Source organism: Crocuta crocuta, unplaced genomic scaffold, assembly GCF_008692635.1.
Source record: "Crocuta crocuta isolate KB4526 unplaced genomic scaffold, BGI_CrCroc_1.0 scaffold263, whole genome shotgun sequence".
In the NCBI taxonomy this organism is placed as follows: Eukaryota; Metazoa; Chordata; class Mammalia; order Carnivora; family Hyaenidae; genus Crocuta; species Crocuta crocuta.
The window spans coordinates 2,259,523-2,268,861 of NW_027529541.1; the positions used below are offsets into that span (position 1 = coordinate 2,259,523).

Sequence of the window (9,339 nt, forward strand, 5' to 3'; positions counted from 1 at the left end):
CACCCTGAGCCAGCAGAGACAGAAGTGAGCCCTGGAAAAGGTAGCTCTGTCACTCTCAGCAAACACAGGGACAGGGTATTAATGGTGGGCCAGATCTGGGGTCCTTGCTTAAATGGATAACAGAATCATTTCACCCTGAGGCGCCTGGGTGGCTCAGCCGATTAAGTGTCCCACTTTGGCTCAGGTCATGATCTCATGGTCTGTGACAGCTCAGAGCCTGGAGCCCGATTTGGATTCTATGTCTCTGTCTCTCTTGGTCCCTCCCCAGCTTTCTCTCTCTCTCTCTCTCTCTCTCAAAAATAAACATTTAAAAACTAAGTAAATAACAAAATAATATACTTGTTCATTTAAAAACATTTAAAAATAAAAACTATTTATGAGTTTTTGACTCTCAAAATACATTAATCTTACCCTGCATGCCAATATTTGTTATAAAAGTTGTATGTATGCCACAACTCGTAGGATACTCTCAATAATGGAGGGCATTTCTACACGTTTGTTTGTTTCTTTATGTTTATGTTTATGTTGTTTATTTTGAGATAGAGAGAGAACATGAGTAGAGGAGGGGCAGAGAGAGAGAGAGAGAGAGAGAGAGAGAGAGGGAACCCCAAGCAGATTCTGTGCTGTCAGCGCAGAGCCCAGCACAGGCATTGATCTTACAAACTGAGAGATCATGACCTGAGCCGAAATCAAGAATCAGACACTCAACCAACTGAGCTACCCAGGCACTCCTCTAACATTTAAAATAAAAATAAATAACCCACCTGCGGTTCTGAGTACACTCTGATGTTTATTACATTTTTCAGACTTCTTTGGCATTCAATACAGCTGATTTTTATAATGTGATTCAAAGGGTAGTGCTTCCTCTATATCTCATATAGTATCTATCTCTCTATCATCTATCTATCTATCTATCTATCTACCATCTATCTGTCTATCTTTCTATCTGTCTGTCTCCACTGATAGGATCTTACTTTTTAAACACACACCATATACACACAAAAGTTCTACTTTTTTTTTGGCTTTATTTTTTTTCTGACAGTAATTAAAATTCCAACATAAATATTGGTCTTTGCTAGTTAGTGCTATTTTGAAGAAGCCTAATAGATGCATATACATAGGCCATTGCAATACTATCTTCATAATTTTTATGTTATCAGAGCATAATATTGGTCTTTATGTCTTATGCTTTTCATCTTAAATTGTATTCTGCTTGGAAATTAAATGTTTTACCCAAGCTTTCTTCTCACTGCCCGTAATATGTTTCTAATCCTTTAACTTTTTTCTAGATAAATTTTAAAATCTGTTAGTTTAAACTACAAAGTATTGAATCTCATGTGATTGTCCAGTCTGAGAGTATCTCCATTTGGATTCTTAAAGTTAATCCATTTAATCTCTTATGACTATTGTCATATTTAGACATATGTCTCTATTTCATGCTTTATATTTTATAAATTTTTATTGCTCCTCCCTTTTTATCTTCTTCGTTAGTGCCTTCAACTAGATAGAATGAATTGCAATTGCTGGACTGAAAATTAATCATTTCATCTCTATTTGATGTTTCCCCTAATAATACCTTTATATCTCCTCTATCCATGCTTAAAATAGCTATAATGTTTCCCTGAAAAACAAAATCTCCTTGGCATACTCTCACCTCCATGTTTCCCTGCCTTAGTGATGGCATATGGAATTAATTTTTTATTTTTTATTTTTTATTTTTTTTAATATTTTTATTTATTTCTAGGAGAGAGAAAGACAGCGTGAGCAGGGGAGGGTCAGAGAGAGAGGGAGTCACAGACTGAAACAGGCTCCAGGCTCTGAGCTGGCAGTCAGCACAGAGCCCGACGCGGGGCTTGAACCCACGAACCGCGAGATCATGACCTAAGCGAAAGTCAGACGCTTAACCGACTAAGCCACCCAGGTGCCCCGGAATTACTTTTTAAAATTGTTTTCAATGTTTATTTTTGAGAGACAGAGAGTGAGTAAGGGAGGAGCAGAGAGAAAGGGTGACCCAGAATCTGAAGTAAGGTGTAGGCTCTGAAATGTCAGCACAGAGCCCAAAGCGTGGCTTGAACTCATGGACTGTGAGATCATGACCAGAGCCAAAGTCAGATACTTAACTAACTGAGCCACCTAGGCACCCTGGCATATGGAATTTTAGTCCTGCATGTGCATATAAGAGGATGGTGAGGGATTGTTACATAGTTTATTAGATTTCTTCATTTTCTTATTTGTTCTCCTGTCTTCTATGTCTGAAATACTATATTTTAATGTTTTATTGTGAAGATAGTGAACCAGAAATAAAATACTACACTTGATCTTAGCCAAAAGGCCGAGAAGCGATGAACCAGAAATAAAATAACAGGAGGCAACTTATTTCCTTCAAAACCTTGAAAATGTCACTTTTTTTTTTTTTCTAATCATGGCTTTTATTAAAAAGCTGCCCTAATTTTTTTTCTTATATTATAGCATGATTTCTTTCATATTGTTTTGCTTTTAAAAAACTCTGTGGTCATCATTTCTTCAAATCTTCCCTTTGATTTATTGTTTTTCCTGTTACTGGATTCATAGTTATAATATTTACATGTGTCTTAATTTTTTTTTATTTTTTAAATTAGGACTTGTAATGTTTTCATAGTACAGTTCCTCATTTTGATGGTACAGTATACCAATTTATTCTTTGGCTATGTTCATTCTGCTATGTGTCCATAATGAGCTCTTTTTGACTATTCCAATATTTTTCATATTATACATTTCCAATTAGTTTTGATTTATATAACTATTTGACCTTTATTTTTTAAATTTTCATTTATTAATGCTTGTTAATTAATTCTATTTCATTTAGTATGAACTTTACTCATATTCCATAGCATTTTTTCTATGCAAAATCCTGTTTCCTTGCATCCCTTTTGACCAGTCATGTGTACTCAGAGAAAAGGGATAAAATCCCAAGTCAAACTCATGGAGAATAAGTTCATATTTCGCTATATAAAAAAATCACAGGGGAAACTTAACAGAGGACCATGGGGGACGGGAAGGGGGAAAAATAGTTAAGGAGAGGGAGGGAGGCAAACCATAAGAGACTCTTAAATACTGAGAACAAATTGAGGATTGATGGGGGTGAGGGAGAAGGGAAAATGGGTGATGGGCATAGAGGAGGGCACTTGTTGGGATGAGCACTGGGTGTTATATGGAAACCAACTTCACAATAAACTATAATTTAAAAAATTAAAAAAAAATTAAATGTTTCTCTGATAAATTCAACATCTGGGCTCTTAGAGGATTAGTTTATTGACTGCATTTTCTTGGACTTGGATCACATTTTCCTGCTTAAAACAAAATCAATATTTTCCAAAATGGCTATAACGTGACGTTTCCACCCAAAAAGATAGGAATTCCAATTCTGCATACATGCATGTACTTGGTATGGATAATTTTTGTTTTGTTGTGTCTGTTTATTGGATTGTTAATTTATTTTGGTTTTTATTGATCTATTCTAAAAAGTGTGTAATAATATATCATTGTGGTTTTAATTTTCATTTTTCCTTAGTGACTACTGAGGCTGAGCATCTTTTCATGTGCTTATTTGCCACCAGAGTATCTATTTTGAGGAATTGTTTGTTCAAAAATTTTGCCATTTTCAGAGGAATCTGGGTGGCTCAGTAGGTTAAGGATCCAACTGTTGATTTGGGTTCAGATGATGAACTTGATTCATGAGGTTAAGTCACTCATTGAGCTCTGTGCTGACAGCGTGAAGCCTACTTAGGATTCTGCCTCCTTCTCTCTCTGTCCTTCCGCTGCCTTCTCTTTGTATCTTTCTTAAAAATAATTTTTTAAATTACCACTTTTTATTGATTTGAATATTGCTTAATTGTATTTTGAGAATTCTATATATTTTCTTTCTACAAATCCTTTATTACATGAATTATTGAAAATATTTTTCCCTTTGGATGTCATGTGTCATCATTCTCTTAACATTATCTTTTGAAGAGCAGCAGTTCACAATTTTGATGAAATTCAATTCCTTATTTTTTTCTGTTAGGTGTGTGTGTTTGTTGTTATATACAAGAAACATTTAATTAATTCAGGGTTACAAAGATGTTTTCCTATATCTCTCCAGGAGTTTTATAGTTTTAGGAATTTTTGTTAGGTCTATGATCCATTATGAGTTGATTTTTATCTAAAATTAGATATTGAAATTTTCATTTTTGGTTTTTTATATGGATATCCAATTGTGAGTCTTCCATCCTTGTAATTATTTGTCAAAATCATTTAGATTATTCTCAATCCTTTATCTTTCCACATAAATTCTAGAATCAACTTGCTGATTTCTGTGAAAAATAATTCTGAGGTTTTGATTGGAATTGTGGTAAATCTGTAGATAAACTTGGGGAGAACTGGCATCTTAACAATATTGATTTTTCCAAACTATGATCTCAGTATATCTCCTGAGCTATTGAGCTAATCTTTGAAATCTTTCATGAGTGTATTGTAGGATGCAACATAATACATTTTAGTACTATTTTTTGTACTAATTTTTAATTCTAGTTTATACTTGCTCATTTTTCAGTGGCACTTGGTTTTTGCATATAAGCCTTATATCCTAAAACTTTCCAGCACTAATATTGGTTCTAATAGCTCTCTTGATGATTCTTCAGGATTTTTCTATATAGGTGCGATATTTTGATTTATAATAAGAAAGATACATTTCCTGACATGGGGCTTCTGAAATTTGTGATTCCCTAAGTAATAAGAATACTAGGAGCATGTTTATTCTAATAGAATGACTCTGGGTAGGCTACGGGATGAGAAACTGTTATCAGAAAGACCAAACCATAACTAGAAACTTGGAATTCTCAGCTTCACCTACCATCCTTGAAAGATGAGAGAGGGGCTATAAATGGAACTAATAATTCATAATGCCTAAGTGAGTAAGTCTCCATAAAATCTCAGTAGTAGGGGAGTCAGGGAGAGCTTCTAGTTTGGTGAACAACCACAGTGGGAGGATCACACACCCAAAGTCCTTGGGAGACAGAAGTTCTTATGCTCAGGACCCTCCCAGACTTCACCCTCTGTATCTCTTGATCTAGTTGTTCATCTGTATCTTTTATCATATCCTTTAATGAGCTGTAAACATAAGTAGGTGTCTCTCTAGTTCTGCAAGCCACTCTAGCAAATTAATCAAACTTGAGGAGAGGACCATGGGAACCTACTATTTGTTAGCCAAATTGGACAGAAATTGCCAGTAACCTAGAGGCCTACTACTTAAGATTGGCATCTGAACTGGTGGAGCATTCTTATAGGACTGAGCCCTTAGCCTATGGAATGCTGTCTCCCACAGTAAGGTAGTGTCAGAATTGAGTTGAATTTCCTGGACACCCTGCTGGTATGCAAGAATTGTTTGTTGATATGGAGAAAAACCTTCACACATTTAGTGATCAAAAGTGAAGTGTTTTGTGTGAGTAGCAAAGAAGACACACAGGGAAGAAACACACAGTAGAAAAGAACTGAGTTTTTCCATTTTAATACAGAATCATGTTGATTATGAATAGCTTCATTTTTTTTCTTTTCTAAGATATACGCATTTCACATTTTTTGTTTGCCTTATTATACTATGAATTCAGTGTGTTGCAGAATAAGAAGTGATGAGAGCTATGTTTTTAATCTTGGGAGGAAACAGTCCTTTTGAAAAATGTTTGTTTACTTTTGATAGAGAGAAAGAGACAGAACACAAGTAAGTGAGAAGCAGAGAAAGAGGGAGACACAGGATCCATCCGAAACAGGCTCCAGGCTGTCAGCACAGAGCCCGATGCAAGGCTTAAACTCACGAACCATGAGATCATGATCTGAGCTGAAGTCAGACATGACTGAGCCACCCAGGCGTCCTGAAAATAGTCTTTAGCCACCAAATATCATATCAATTATAAGATATTTTGTAGGTGTCCTTTATTATATTAAGATATTTCATTCTTCCTTGAAGAACTCAACTTTATTTGACAGTCTCTGTTCCCTACTGATTAATAATACCTCATGTCCTGCTCACAGAGCCTTTATTCAGCACCCAGTTACCCACAGAGTCATTAAAAAGAACTTCCCACTGTGGTTTCGAGATCCCCCTTCATTCCCAGTCCTGAATATCAGGCCCCCACGCATACACATATATTTTTGCTGTTGTTAATGTTGTGGAATTCTGTTGCATGTGCTTTAAATTGTTATATTTTCCTGGTATTCCATGGATGGAGTGCATTAGTAGAGTATTCCATGTTGGCTAAAGTCAGAAATTATTATCCCCATTTTGCAGGCTAGGAATCAAAAGTTTAGTACCTTATTTTTGGAGGAAGGGAAACTGAATCCCCAAGAAGTTAAGAAATTGTAAAATTCAAATCTGCTTGACCTCAAAATTCATCTCTTTCTGTTAGTCTATGAAACATTATCTGCATATATCAAAGCAGACAACAAAACAGTAAAAAAGGTATGGCTTAGGCAATGTTCATGACTTAATCTGAGTTTTCTAAAATATTTTGGATTTATTAAAAAAAAAAAGGGGGGGTGGAAAGTAAACATTTCATTAAGTTGTAACATTTTGTTAATTTCTAACAATTACTTTTTCCGCTTCCATCATAACTGAACTAATGTCATGCAATAGTCACATCAAAAATATGTAGAAGATTTGAGGCACCTGGGTGGTCCAGTTGATTGAATGTCCAACTCTTGATTTCCACTTAAGTCACAATCTCACAGTTTGGGTTCACATTGGGCTCTTCACTGACAGAGCCGAGCCTGCTGGGGATTCTTCTCTCCCTCTCTCTCTCTACCCCCTCCCCTGTTCATGCACGCACATGTTTTTCTATCTCAAATAAATAAATAAACATAAAAAATATGTATATATATAGAGAGAGAGCACCTGGGTGGCTCAATTGATTAAGCATCGGACTTCAGCTTAGGTCATGACCTCACTGTTCATGAGTTCAAACACAGTGTCAGGCTCTGTGGTGACAGCTTGGAGCCTGGAGCCTGCTTCAGATTCTGTGTCTCCACTCTGCCACCTCCCCCAATCGTTTTCTCTCTCTTTCTCTCTGTCTCTCAAAAATAAATAAGCATTAGGGGCGTCTGGGTGGCTTAGTCGGTTGAGCGTCCGACTTTCGCTTAGGTCATGATCTCGCGGTTNGAAGACAAAATGAATGGAAGGGATAGTAGAATCTAATGAAATAATGGAGACTTCTAATTAAATAATGGAAATTTCAAATATACATACTAATACAGAAAGAAATTTTTACAATGACCATCTCATCTGACATTTAGTATCTTATCACACACTGTATATGCCAAATGATCTTATATTTAGCTAGTACTGTGAATGAATTTATGTTTAAAAGTGCTAGCGCTTAAGTTAAACACCAGGAAAGGAATAAATAAATTGGTGTTTTGGGTTTTTTGTTTTGTTTTGTTTTGTTTTGTTTTGCATGAAAGCTAATTTTACCTATTCAGAAAAAAATAAATATCTACTGCTAAATACAAGTCACTGACATTTTAAAAATCCATTTTATTTGTTGCCTTTTGATCATATGCAGTGACATTCTGTTTTGTATTGCGACGTTTAAAGCAATACAAAATTCAAACTGCCCTTCTGAACACTATATTTTCAAATATTTTAACACGTTAATGACTTCGCACTGAACCATAAACATATTTATGCATTAAGCATTTAGACTATGAGAAGCTCACAATAAAATGTAAGAAACAAATTGTGATTACTAGAGCATAATTTGTGTGTGTATCTATGTATGCACACTGAAAGGAAGAAAACTGCCTTACCAAAGTAAATTCTTATAGATAATCATAAAATGGAAGGAAGGGAAATAATTAATAACTTTCTCCTAGTGTGTTATTTATACAAACCTCTTGACAGGATGAAGCAACAGTTACTAAGCCTCAATTTTGTGCTAAGTGTTTTCATATGTTAATGGATGAAATAACTCTGAACTTAACAAATTTTCAAATCTGCTACTTTTTATGTCTCCAATGTTTTCCAATTGCCCTATCAGTCATTATTTTATTTTTTATCACCTGAGTGATTAAAGATGGGCATCATAGTTAATCACGTTTACCTCATAGACTATTCAGACTGTCATAATAAACTTCAAATATGGCCTTACACAGTGTCATAAATAGAGCCAAATGAGGATTCAGAAGATTTAGTCTATCATATAAATATCAAAGCAAGGCAGTCTAACATGTACATGGATTAGGTAGTCATCTAAATAGTTTTATTTGAGAGGCACTCAGGAAAGATTTCTGCTAGGCAAAGATTTTGTCCATTCTTTGACATAGTTCCTGAAATTGTACATTTAAGATTCATTCCTTTGGTTTAGACACTAGACTTTCTAATATTTTCATTTTTAAAAAGCAAGTAGCCTTGAAAATTAGAGAAATTATTTCCGATCTTACCCTTATTCATTGAAGCTAACAGATCCATTGATTTTACCATCAGTGATCAAATTTCATTACCTACTTCACATTTTCAGTGTGAGTGTTGTGGGTCTGATATGTGATGTTCATTCTATTTAGGGCGTCTAATTTTGTTCGCATTCATTTCTTTACTCAAATTACAAAAGTATAAATGTTCAGTGGAGGCATTTGAGCATTTAGTGAAAATTATGGGGCTGAGTTCATAAAAATCTAAAAACAAAACAAAATTTGGGCCCTGAGTAGCTATGTTATTTTGGTTATTTCATTTAAATCCAGATTATCATTCACCTCTTCTGCCATGTGTATGTTTGGAGGAGAGTGGCTATTAGATGTTGCTACTAGAAGTTGTCACATTGTAAAAATTGGCTGCGAATGCCTCACCATTGGTGTTCTGTAATAATTCACATCAAATAAAAATTTTCTATACATTTTGAAATAAATTTCCTTTAAAACCATCTTGGGCTAGTTGACATTTTAGAGGTAATTCTTTGACTATTTTTTAGTGTATTCTGAGATTTTTCATCACATCAGCTAAAGTACTAATTTGGCTTCTGTTACTTAGAAGACTTTTTTTATTATTAGATAGTCTATTTTAGCCAAATTTGCATGTATAATAATTTCAAACATTTTTTTTCTAAATGTTTTATTTATTTCTAGGAGAGAGAGAGACAGCATGAGCAGGGGAGGGTCAGAGAGAGAGGGAGTCACAGACTGAAACAGGCTCCACGTTCTGAGCTGGCAGTCAGCACAGAGCCCGACGCGGGGCTCGAACCCACGAACCGCGAGATCATGACCTAAGCGAAAGTCAGACGCTTAACCGACTAAGCCACCCGGGCGCCCCAATTTCAAACATTTTAATACTCACATGGC

At 35.2% G+C, this 9,339-nt stretch overlaps 1 pseudogene; it reads right to left on the minus strand.

Annotated features, from left to right (window-relative positions):
* Nucleotides 1–2,229: 2,229 nt before the first annotated feature.
* Nucleotides 2,230–2,344, minus strand: LOC144229346 (U2 spliceosomal RNA; annotated as a pseudogene).
* Nucleotides 2,345–9,339: the final 6,995 nt, after the last annotated feature.